At 43.2% G+C, this 12,968-nt stretch overlaps 1 protein-coding gene and 1 pseudogene across 1 annotated transcript in view; both read left to right on the forward strand.

Moving 5' to 3' along the window:
* The first annotated feature begins 4,231 nt into the window (after positions 1–4,231).
* The window catches only part of RCAN2 (regulator of calcineurin 2), a 267,043-nt gene continuing 258,306 nt past the window's right edge, over positions 4,232–12,968 (forward strand). The window contains exon 1 of the mRNA XM_037142570.2: positions 4,232–4,459. The gene's annotated coding sequence lies outside the window, so the exon portion shown is untranslated. The remainder of the gene's footprint in view (positions 4,460–12,968) is intronic.
* Positions 9,433–10,171, forward strand: LOC119062411 (60S ribosomal protein L18a-like; annotated as a pseudogene).

Raw genomic sequence — 12,968 nt, forward strand, 5'->3', positions numbered from 1 at the left:
AACCAGCACAACACTGAGGGAGAGGAACCAAATCAAAGGACTGACAACAAGACAGTGTGGTGTGGTACTGGTGAGAGGATAGATGAACGGATCCATGAGACAGAATAGAGAGCCCAGATGTAGACTCATAGAAACACGGTCAACTGACCTTTGAAAACAGAGCAAAAACAATACAATGAAGAGACAGATTTTTCAACAAATTGTGCTGGAACAACTGGATATCCGCATGCAAAAAAAATAAATAAATAAAAGAATCTAGACACAGAACTAGCACGCTTAACAAAAATTAACTCAAAATGGATCATAGAACTAAATGTAAAATACAAAACTATAAAACTCCTAGGACATAATATAGAAGGAAATCTAGAGGACTTTGGGTATCATAATGACTTTTTAGACAAAACACCAATGGCACAATCCATAAAATAAGTCATCAATAAGCTGGATTTCATTAAAATGGAAAAAGTTCTCTGTGAAAGAGACTGTCGAGAGCATGAGTAGTCAAACAAGTTGGTGAAATTATTTGCAAAATACATACTTTATAAAGGACTGTTATTCAAAATATAAAGGAACTTCTAAAACAATAATGATAAGGACAATAAGAAGTACAAAAAAATCTAAAGAGATGCCTCACCAAAGAAATATAGATAGCAAACAAGCAAATAAAAAATGTTCAATATCCATCACACGTCATAATGTAACTCTAAACTAATACAACAATGAGATTTCACTAAACACCTATTAGAATGGTGCAGTTCCAAAACAATGGCAACGCCAAATGCTGGGGGGTCTGTGAGCACTAGGAGCTCTCATTCTTTTCTGGTGGTGATGCACACCGGTTTAGCCACTTTGGAACACAGCTTGGTGCTTTCTTACAAAACATACTCTTACAATACAAACCAGAAATCATGCTCCTTAGTATTTAGCTGAACAAATTGAAAAATATGTGCACAAAGAAAACTGCACGCAGATGTTTATGGTAGCTATGTATACATACAATTGCCAAAACTCAGAAGCAACAGATGCCCTTCAGTAGGTGAATAGATAAGTAAATCGTGGTACATGTAGACTATGAAATATTATTCAGCACTAAAAAGAAGGAACCCTGACCAGGAAGCTCAGGTGGTTAGAGCATCCTCCTGACATGCCAAGGTTGTGGGTTTGATCCCCGGTCAAGGCCCACACAGGAATCAACCAATGAGTGCATCAATAAGTGGAACAAAAAATTGATGTTTCTCTCTCCCCCTCCCTTTCTCCCTCTCTCTCAAAACCAATAAATAAAAAAAATTTTAAATGAGACATCAAAGCATTAAAAACACACAAACCTTAAATGCTTATTTCTAGGCAAAAGAAGCCAATCTGAAAAGGCTGTATACTCTATGATTCTGACTATATGACATTCTGGAAAAGGCAAAACTTAAAGACAGTTAAGACAGAGGATTTTTAGGGCAGTGAAACTGTCCTCTATGAGACTATAATGGTGGATATGTCAGTATGCACTTGTCGAAACTCCAAGAATGTAAACACCAACAGCGAATCCTAATGAGGACCGTGGTTGATAATGTGTCAATGTGACCTCATCTGTTGTAATAAATGTACCACCCTGGTAAGGGATGCTGGTGACGGGTGATGTTGACAGTGAAGCTATACATGTGCTGTGGCAGGAGGTACAAAGGAAATCTCTGCACCACTCACTCAATTTTGCAGTTAACTTTAAACTCTAAAATATAAATTCTATAAAAAATAAGAGTGCTTGTGTCTGTATGGTTGGGAAGTGACCATGTTCATGTTTCGCACAGCTAACATACATGAGTGTCGCTGTGGGCCAGGAATTACTCTAAGTGCTTTACATGTATTACCTCAATTCTCACACCCAATCTTGTTTTTCTAACTTTTCAAAATTTCTATAATAAATATATTACTTCTATAACCAGAAACTTTTATTTATGAACACATTTACCAAATAGATCCTATTAAGATGAAAGTCTTCAGGGTGATGGAGATTGCAGGAACTTCTGAGAGTGAGATGTGGTTTAAAGGCTTGAGGATGTTTTACTTACTCAGAGCAGGGCTTAGAGTGTGTGAGGCATGGTGTCCAGCTTCACACATGTGAAAGGCAGCCAGCTGGAAAAGAAATTGGACTGTCTCCATGGCTTTGGAAATTAAACTAGAACCAATGACAGAAAAATCTTAAGAAGGCAAGTTTGAGTTCAATATAAGGATGCCCTTGCAGACAATTCTGTCAAAAAAGTACAGTATTCCTCTGTTATGTTCCAAGATATCCCAGTGGATCCCCTAAACCATCCATAGTACTGACCTCATATACACTATCTTTATTTCCTATACATATATTCATACCCATGATGGAGTATAATTCATAAATGAGGCAATTTCATTGATAGAAGTTTCATTCTTACAGTCAATCTTATCAATCTCAGCATAAGATTTTTTTTCCATTCCCCTTTTCACTTACAGAAAGCACTTTACATCTTGTCTTTGGCGTATTGGAATTGCCAGCACCACTGCTCTTGCATTTTGAAGCCATTGTTAAGTGAAGAAAGTGTTACTTGAACACAAGCACTGTGGTACCTTCACGGTGGGTCTGGTAACCAAGCAGGCCTATTATGAAACTAACCATAGGGAGGGTATACAGCTGGATACACTGAACACAGGGATGATTTATGTCTCTGGGCAGGAAAGAGCCTGCCAACAGAGTTCATCAAACTACTCATGATTTAAAACTTATAAATTGTTTATTTCTGGAATGTTCCACTTAGCATTTTGGAACGAGTTGACCGTAAGTCATTGAAATGGTGGAGAACAAAACTATGGATGAGAAGGGACTACTGTAATTCATTTAAATCAGTGGCTATTTACGAAGTTATGCATTCAGAAGAAGTTTGGGAGAGGAGGAGTCTAAGTTCATTTTCAACGCTGAAATCCTGTCTTTATTTATATTAATGCAGATTAACCAGGGAGAAAAGCCACGACCTACCTTTTTCGGTTGTTTGGTTTTTTAAGGATGCATCCTGTATCAGCCTTGGGAAAAAAAAACAATGTGGTGTCTGAATGAGTGAAGAATAATTGTGACACTTACAGATTGTTTCAATCCAATATTAATATTGTTTTAGGAAACAGAAAGGCATAAAAAGAAAAGGGAATAAGGCCTTTTAATGTAGCAATTAGAAAGATAAAACCAAACTGACAAATCTGTTACCATTCCCTCACTCAGATCTGTCTGCACTCTCACCTTCTTCCTTCAATTTTCCCCACTTTCTCTATTATGATCTTTGACATTTTCTTGCCAGGAGACTCAGCTCTGCCCCTATCGGTGACACCCATAAGCCACAAGCTCCTCCGGGCTCTGGTCGCTTTATTTTGTACAGCAGAGACTTCTCCTGGGGTTAAGTTTTTTGAGCAACGGATCTACCCTAGATTCTATTTCACATGCAGCCGTTTACCGTATAATACCAGCTTCCCATTCCTTGTGTCACAAGCTCTCACACAATAGGAGTCCTTGAAGCCCTTCCGTCCCCCAGGTCTGGTGGCTGCTAATCCTGGCAAAGCTGTGAAACCCACGCAGGGCACCTTCAGCCTCGTGGGCGGGGCGGGCGTAGGTCTCCAGCCAGAGGGCGCCAGCGCCCACCCTGCGCAAACGCCTCAAGGACCTCCCAGGGGCTTCCTGGCATTTACTCAGGTAGCGGGAGTTGGGGGGTCCAGTCCGCTGATAAGTAGAATCTCTCTGCTAGTATTCCGTTTGCACCGTTTGCTTCTTGGCCAGTGTCTTGGCTGTTGCTGCCCAGTCACCCTGCCCTTCAGATTCAGCGCCCCGCTACTCCGAACCCCAAGAAGCCCCCCACTCCGGCCATGACCCCTAAAAGCCCCTCCTTGCCGAGGCCGAGACTTTAGTGGCCAGGCTCCTGCGCTGGGTCCCCAAAGGGTCTTCACCTCCTCTTGGGCACCCCTAGTGGAAAAGGGTGGGTAAGGGGCTGAGGGCAGAGTGGGAGCCCTGGAGGTGGAGTAGGCACAGGATCAGGGGGTGGGTGAGGTGGGGGGAGGAGATGAGAAGAGGCCAGACAGGGGCTTTCGGTTTCCTGGGGTCTGATTGGAGGTTGGTCCGATGAGTCGGAGCTGGGGGCGCGCCCATCTCTGCCGGCTCCAGCGAGAGCCGCCGGCTCGGCCCCTCCCCGGAGCCGCTTTGTCCCGGGTGACGGCGGCGGAGGTTGTGGAGAGGAGCGGGCTGGAGGGAGCGACCCACGGACCCACAGACCCGGAGACCAGGAGGCGGGGCGCGCAGCGGACGGCCCTACACCCAGGCCCGCAGGCACAGCGCCCGCCCCCTACGCGCGCTCTCACCGGCTGGCAGGTGAGCCAGCAGCGCCGCGCCCGCAGTCGCGGCCCCGGACCGACCGCTCGAGCCACCGTCTGTATTTGCCCGCGCATCGCGGACACCCAGCAGGTTGGTTACGTAACTGCGCCGGCCAGCTCTCCCCTGCACCGGGTCCTGCCAGGGCTGCGTGCGGTACCCCGACCGTGAGGAGGACCGTGGCAAGGGGCGGCCAGTCGCGCGGGGTGAGAGAGTGGGCGGCGGTGGGGGTAGGGGGATGGTCTCTGGATTCAGCTGTAAGCCCTCGAGGCGGCTTTGGGGACAGAGGTCTCCCTCGACCCCCTTCTAGAGGGAGCGGGTCTCTAGGAGTCTCTCGCCCATTCCCTGGCCCCAGGGTTCACCTCAGTAGCAGCAGCAGGTGCATAAGCGGAGTGTAAAGAAAGACGCCTGTGGTCTCCAGGACTGAGGTTTGAAGTGGTGGTTAGGGGAGGTGGACTGGACTCAGGGAGCAAAGGAGAAAACGGAGACACTCCTTTTCCAGTGCTTTAAAGAAAGCGCTGGGAAGGGGGAAGGTGGTTTGAGGAGCAGCGGTAGGGGGTGGGGGGTAGGGGGAGGTTGTCCTCCCTGGGATTAGCCGGGTCATCTAAAAATAACTTCAAGTTGGAAAAGTGAAATAGAAGGGAGCACAGTGTGCTGAGTTCCTCCTGCCTGTGGGATGCTTCGCCGTGGAAGTCACCGGAGGGAACAGGCAAATCTCAGCCACCTGATCCCTCTGCTGCCTCCTGGTCTCACTGGTTTCCAAGGTGTCTCAGTTTGACTTTTAGTTAATGATTTATTCTCCAAGGCACTGCAGTCTTTTTCTTATCCTAAAATGAATTATATAGCACAGTGCATGCTTTGAATTTTCTGTTTCCTACTTTGGGATAAAAGTGTTTAGTGGACATTTCAAAAGCCAAAGCTTTTTAAAGTGTCATTTTAGTGAAAACAAAAGTTTCTGGGCTTCCTTTAACATACAGTCCCACAACTGGAGATGAAAGGATGCTAGACCATTCTCGCCCACACTTTTCCCTTCCTTCAGCCAGAATCCCATTTAACCTATCATATGGAGGGGAAACTTTAGGAAAAGTAGGACATTTTAAATAATGCAACTCAACTTTCACACATATTACATCAACTTAAAAACACAGGACAAATGCATCACAGGCACAGGACAATGCTTGCTAAGTGCCCCCTCCATTCTGGGGACACAGGGAAGTTGAAGAAGCCTAGAAGCTGGAAAAGATCATGAAGATGGAACTGATGATGGAACAAGGCAAGGCTGGCTGCTTTTCAGTCTACACATAGATTTTCTTTAGCCATAGACCTATGAAGTACGATCAGTCATTTAGTTGAATTAGATTGAAATGTGAGTTGCGCTCGGCTTTCAAATCCATTGCAAATCAAATCTGCATTTATTGATCACCTACTGCCTCAGTCTAGTCCACAGAGTTTTGTGTGGGAAAAGTGTTCTCAACTAAAGCTACAGAATTGCAAGAGTTTCCAAAATGTCTGTGTGTGCAGGCCCTGCAAAACCCAACTAAATCTGGAAGGGTGTGGCTCTCCAGAGTGAAGAACATTTAACAGGCGTAAGTGGGGACTTGAGAGCTTTGTCATTTTCAAGTAAATATCACACTCTTTTAAAAACCACTGTAATATCATTTGCAGCTATTTATATATATTACAGAACTAGCTTTGCTGAGACCAACTTTGATGGTTGCTGTAGTCTCATTCCCCATACTTCTGTACCATCCACTCAGTTTATCAACAGTTATTTGTTAAGCATCCACTGTGTGTTGTGTAGGCCTTGTGCCAGAGACTGCATGAATGAGGCCATGCCTTTTAGAAATCAATCTAGCAATAAAAGATAAGAATAAATGATAATGGTCAGCATGGTGAGTGTTTAATGGACATAGGAACAGGTTCAGTGGGAGCCCATGGAAAGAAGGGCGGAGAGAATCTGAAAGAGCCTGTGGAGTTCACGATTGGATTGGATCCCAGTAGGCACAGAGAGGTCTCTCCAGAAGGGACTAGCATTCCACATGGAAGGAAAAGTCATGTTCAAAAAATGCCTAGATGTTCTGAAATGGGGAGGCAGCAGGGAAGTTTGGCAGGGGAAGGGGGGGTTTCAGTTCACCTGGGTTGTTCCTGTACCTTGTTGAGGAGAAACCATGCAGTCTAATGGGAAAAATGATTTGATCTAATTTGTATTTTCCAAAAGTGACTTTGGAGGCGATGAATAGGTGGGATTACAAAGAGGAATGAGCTCAGATTTTAGACCACTGGAGTGGTCTAAACCAGTTTCCCCCCAAAGTGAAATTAATTTGCCTGAACCAGGGAGAATAGGGAGAGAGAAGAGTGATCTACAGAGAGCCATTTCAGAGGGACAGTCAGTGGCACTAGGTCACCGAGTGGATGGTGGTGTGGAAGGGTAAGACTAGATGTCCGGATGTGGTCAGGCTTTGAACTGAGTTAGGAAGTGAATGAGGACAGGTAGGTCTGAGCAATGTGACGAGTGTCAACTGAAAGCTTTCCTTTGGATCAGGAACATGACGAGGATCCCCCTGCTGTAACTTCAGGCCGTGTGGTACTGGGAGTCCTGGCTCCAACACTGAGGCAAGAAGAACAGTGAAAAGGCATCCAGACCAGAAATAAAGAAGTAAAACCGTCTCTGTTCTCACATAACACGATATTATATAGAGAGAGCCCTAAAGATTACACACACAAACTATTAAAGCTAATCATTGAATTTAGTAAAGCTGTAGGATACAAACCAATATACAAATCAGTTACATTTCTATAACTAATAATAAAAATACTATATGTCATTAAATATGTTATATATTATGTAGCATATGAAATGGAATATTATTCAGCCATTAAAATAAGGTAGATCTTGCTATTTGCGAAAACATGGATGGACCTTGAGGGCATTATACTCCGTGAAATAGGTCAGAGAAAGACAAATACTGCATTGATCTCACTTATATGTGTGATATAAAAAAAAACTGAACTCATAGGTATGGAGAACAGAGAGCAGGTTGGGGTGAGGCTGGGGAAAATGGGTGAGGAGACTCAAAGGGTGTAAGCTTTCAGTTGTAAGATGAGCTCTGCTGACGGTAGCTAACAATATCGTGTTTTGTAATTAAAAGTTGCTAAGAGATCTTTAAAGTTCTGGTCAGAAGCAAAAAATTGTAACTATATGAGGTGATCGATATTAATTTACTGTGGTAAGTCTGTCATCTGTCTATCTGATAAAATCGTTATGTTGTGTACCTAGATCTAATACATTGGTATATGTTAATTGAATCTCTATAAACCTGGGGGTTATGAGAGAGTAAGCAAGGAAGAATAGTTCTGAGAAAGATGGGGGATTTGACTTTGAACATCAAATGAAAATGCCCCGTAGGCACTTTTATTTTCCGAAGGTAATTTCTTCATTTCTGGAGCTAACTTTCTACTCATTTTACTTTCATTCCTGAGGTTGTCTGTGGCTGCCTTTGCAGGAGAGAAAGAGAATCTGATAGCAGGAAGTTTTTTCCTCCTTCTCACCCAAAATTGAAAATATTAACTGTCGTATTACTGAACTAGTAGTAGTGATAATAAAAATCATTTAAATTAGGATAGTAATAGCTAACATCTCTTTAGTGTTTGCTGTATGCAGGCACAAAGAAGTTAGAGTTCTACTTAGATTATCACATTGGATTCTCACTACCACCTTATGAGGCAGACACTATTACTATCCTCATTCGGTTGATAAGGAATCGAAGGCAAAGAGAGAACCTTATCTCAGCCATGCAGTGAGTCAGAGGTGCACTAGAGTTCAAGCTCAGGCAGTCTGACCAGCAGGTACCCTGAATTACCAGAATGAACTAATAACATTGAAATAATTCCTATTTAGCCTGCTTTTTTTAATGTTTTAATTTTCTTTTTTTAAATTTTATTTAGTTATTTTTCAAGTACAGTTTTTTTGTCTATTTTTCCCATCCCAGCCTCCCCCGCCCCTTGCTCCCCACCTCCCTCCCATTTCCACCCCCCTTAGTTCTCGTCCCTGTGTCCTTCCTATTTGTTCCTCCAAATCCCTCCCTCTTTTTCCCCTTAACTTCCCTTCCTTCTCCCCTCTGGTCACTATCCCCTTGTTCTCTATTTCAGTGTTTTTGGGTTTTTTTTTTCTGCTTGCTTGTTTGTTTTGTTGTTTAGCTTCCTGTTAAAGGTGAGATCATATGGTATTTGTCTTTCAGCACCTGGCCTATTTCACTCAGCATAATGCTTTCCAGTTCCATCCATGTTGTTGCAAAAGGTAGTATCTCCTTCTTTCTCTCTGCAGCATAGATGGCCAAATAATGTTTTAATTTTCTTTTTACCCTCTTGCTTGAATATCTGTGGTGAATGCTGTAAAACTGAGTCATGAGTCCTGACTCTCATCTGGGCTCCAGCCTGATTTGTTGTGTGACCCCTGCAAAAAAAAAATCACATGCCCTCTCAGGCTTTCATTATTTTAAATCTGTTTGTTAATCAGAAAAGAGGTTGACCAGATGATCTCTTAAGAGGCTCTGCATTCTAAATTTCTCTCATTCTGTCTCAAATCTTACCGTTGATTTGGGTTAAAATCAGGCTCACCTGATCTCTTTTAGACTAGAAACACTTATAAAAGGATTAACTCAAATGGGGCCTCTCCTTATCAGCTTGATATCCACTAGTCCCTGTGCTGGTGCTGCTGAGGGTCGGAGGTCGAGAGAGCCTGCATTTCAGAGAGTGGAAACCCATATGAGCACTGAAATGCAGGGATCGCTGCAGTCACTGACCAGTTTCTCCGTTTTAGACAGGTCACTTAAATTCTGTGAGACTTGGGTTTCTCATCTCTGATAATTGGGGTGATTAATATACATGTTGTAGGATTGTGGGGAGTGAAACAGATAAAGCAGGCACAGCACACAAGTCTGTCTCATCGAAGTTGCTCAGTACATGGGGGTCCTCACCCTTTGCCCCAGGGAAACAGACATGCAGAAGAGAGAGGTAGCCTCTGTGGGTGGCGGTGAACGTGGAGAGAACACTGGGAAGGCCTCAGCATGCTGCGACCGCACCAGGTGGTGGGGCTCGGCCCGCACTCTCGCAGTGCCGCACGCACACCGCGCCTCGGTAGTGGGTGCACCTCTGCGCCTAACCACGTCGTTGACAAGTCCCACTGCTGGTACTTTGTGTCTCATGACTTAAGAAGATGAAATCTTTAGGGGAAATCATCTACGGTGGGCAAGTGCTCGGCTGAGATCTTCGACATCTGGCTGCACTGGATCTCCCGCAGTGAGACCGAAAACATGCACCAGGAGTACCAGGACCTGACCACCGCGGGTGCCGTCACCCAGTGCTACGGAGACCGGGATCCTGGCACCGTGCCCACACCCACTCAACTCAGATCATGAAGGTGGAAGAGACTGGGGCCAGCAAGTGCCACTGACCAGCAGTCACCACTCCAAGATCAAGTTCCTGCTGCCCCACCACGTCCTTCTTACACGCACAAGCCACGCTTTGCCACCAAGAGGCCCAGCACCTTCTTTTAGATGCAGGGCCTCCCTGCCCAAATAAACTCCTTGGGAAAACTGGGAGAAAAAAAAAGATAAAAGAAAAAAAGGGATGTAGAGCCATCTGAAGAAAAACTTCCTACCTCATGGTTTTGCTAAGGGCCTCCCATTAGTGAGCATTGGAGGAAATATATGGTAGAAATAAAAAAATACACAGCATGTTAGATACCTTTCAAAATGTGAACCTCAAGTATTCATTAATAAATTACCCTCTTGGATATAAACAAAAACCAACATTCCACAAACCAAAGTTTTAAACTCTTTTTTTTGTCAGCTTGTAAATAGGCGAAGATTTCTGTAAAGAAATAGTATTGTCCAGGGTTAGCGACCCTGGATTCCATTATGATGGCATCAAATGTGCAGCAGACATAATGACCTCGGACTTTGCGTGCGTCTGGGTGCACTCTGTGCTTCTGTCTCCAGGAGGACCTTTCTGCCTTTGCCTATAAAATGTTCATTGTCCTCCTGTCTTTTTTCTTGTTGCCAGCTGCCAGGTGCCATATGCAGGAGGTTATTAATCAAGTTGAAGATGTTTTTTAAAGATGGAAGCAGCTCTAAACTCAAGTGTGGTTGAGAATGGTATTTTTTAGAAGTTGAAGAAAAGTTTCCAGATATAGCACATACTTCCTGCATTTCAGAATGCCCACAGAAAATATTTTCAATAGTCAGAATGGAAAGGGATTTGTTTTCTTACCTGATTCCCTCATACTCAACTCACTTCAAAACAAGGGCAAGACAGAAGATTCCTAAGCTGTACAATGTATGCATAAGAAAGGACTTTACCAGTAACTGTTGGACAAAAGAATTGTGTAATTTGGGAGTTATATCCTAGTTTTTACTCCAGTTGCTTTAGTTCTTTGTGGGAATAACAGCTTTATTGTTTAAAGTGATTGAGATGTGCCTACTATAAAATATTATAAGTTCTTTCAGGACATGGGCCATGCCTTCACACTGCTCTTACAGCATTGGGAATACAGTATAAAAAGCACGGACTTGGCATGAAAAGGCCTGGGTTTCTTTCCTGGCACTGTCACTTCCCCACTCTGTAACCTTGAGCTTCCCGTTGACCTAACAGTCACAGGCGCTGGCATTTGTTGAATGCCGCTCCTGTTGAAGACACTGTGCTCAGCACACCACGTACGTTAGCTCATTTAATCCCAACAACAACTCCACCATGTGGGTATTATTGTCACTATTTACAGATGAGCCTGCCCCGAGGATCAGGGGGAATAAACCACTCAGTGCCAGGTCTCTGAGTTGAAATTTTCTGATCTGCACAATTAGGAAAATAATACGTGACCTTCCCACCTTGCAGAGCTGTGAGGCTGAAATGCTGTGAGTCTGTGAATGTGCACTCCCATTCACAAAATGGAAGGCTCTGCGCAGATGTTAGGGATGGTTGTCACAGTAGAGACCTCCCAAATTTCAGTTATAGTTGTGCCTGATTTAACACCAAGTCTGTGAGAGGAAGGAGGTCCACCGTATATAAAAGACTTCTGTAGAATGCATTAAGAGAACTGTATGTCTTTGCCCTATTCTTTGGTGGTTTGTCTTGTGATACCTGTTGCTTTCAAGGGTAACTTACTTGTCAGAACCAAGACTCCACTAGGCTGGGCCAGGAGGAGGCTGACCTGGCCATGGACCTGAGTCTTGCTGGTGAAGGTGGGAGGAAGGCATGGTTTACAGAGCAGTGGTAACTGCCAGAGCGGTGCTTCAGTATAAGCAGAGAAGGCTGAAAGTCAAAGCCAAGATTGGGGAAGGCATAGGCATGATGTAGAATGCAAGAAGTCATCCCTGTGGATTACCTCAAGTGTGAGCGACAGCTGGGACAAAGAATCTGCTCAAGAAGGCCAGGAGTATTTCTCAGTGTCTGCCAAGGTCTGTCCACTCAACAAGAAAACTAACAACCCTCCTTTTTGAATGGCTTCTTGGATGTATGTGCTTTTTATAAAATCATTGGAAAACACAGCATAGTATAAAAAGAGAAAGTTAAAATCACACACATTACCATGAGCAAATGATAATCACCATTAATATGTTGTTTTATTTTCTTTCAGTCTTTTTATATGCATATTTTTGTAAAATTGGGATCATACTGTGTTTAGAATTTTGCACCCAGTCCACTTCACCAAACATTTTAAATAACTTTTATGAACACTGAAGTCATATTGAAGCTTGCTGAGCTACTATAGCTGACTTCAGGTAGAATGAAGAAACCTCTGTTTAAGTGAGAACTGGTTCATTTTGCCTTTCAAGTCCCCCAAAATAATAATAGCAAGTATGTGTGCTTATTTGCATTGGTTCTACTGCTGCTTTTAGCTGCTTTTGGCTGGTTTCCCTTTGACTGCTGACAGGGCCTGTGGGCAAGTATTAGACAGATACATCTTTTTTCACCTTCTGCAGACGAGATGTAGTGCAGCATAAGCCATGTTGAGTAAATAACTGCAAATCACTGCAATGGTCATTATCATAGAGTTTTAATTTGGTGATTAATCAGTCTCTCAAAAGAGTCTCTGCATTCATTATTAGGCTACCATCAACTAAGTTGATTATATTGACCAAGTTATAAGGTAAACAGCCAATTTGAGTTATTTCACCCTATAAAATTATCTGAAAGAGCTAAATTAATGTAATTTATTTTATATTTTGACTTCTGCAGCTGTTAAAGATGAAAGCCAAGTAATGGAGTCTGGCCAGGACAAATCAGAGTTCAATTTATTCTTCTCTTTTGAGGTTTAATAATTAGTCCAGGAAAAAAATTACTTATTTGATTACAGGTGTCACCATGAATTTTTATATAGAGGATGATAAATTTGGATCAATTCATGGTAATTCAAACAAAATGTATTTGCTCAGGAGCAAGGTCCCAGCTTTGACAAGACAAGTGAGAGCAAAAGTACTAATTCATGAATATGTTAATTTTTTTCCTGCTGTGGGCAGTAATGATATTCACTTGAGGTTTTATGATGTACAAGCAACCTTTTATAACAAGGTTAAATTTTGGTCTTCAACTGACATATCATAAA

This window comes from Artibeus jamaicensis, unplaced genomic scaffold (assembly GCF_021234435.1).
Source record: "Artibeus jamaicensis isolate MK-2021 breed Jamaican fruit bat unplaced genomic scaffold, CSHL_Jam_final contig_484, whole genome shotgun sequence".
NCBI lineage: Eukaryota > Metazoa > Chordata > Mammalia > Chiroptera > Phyllostomidae > Artibeus > Artibeus jamaicensis.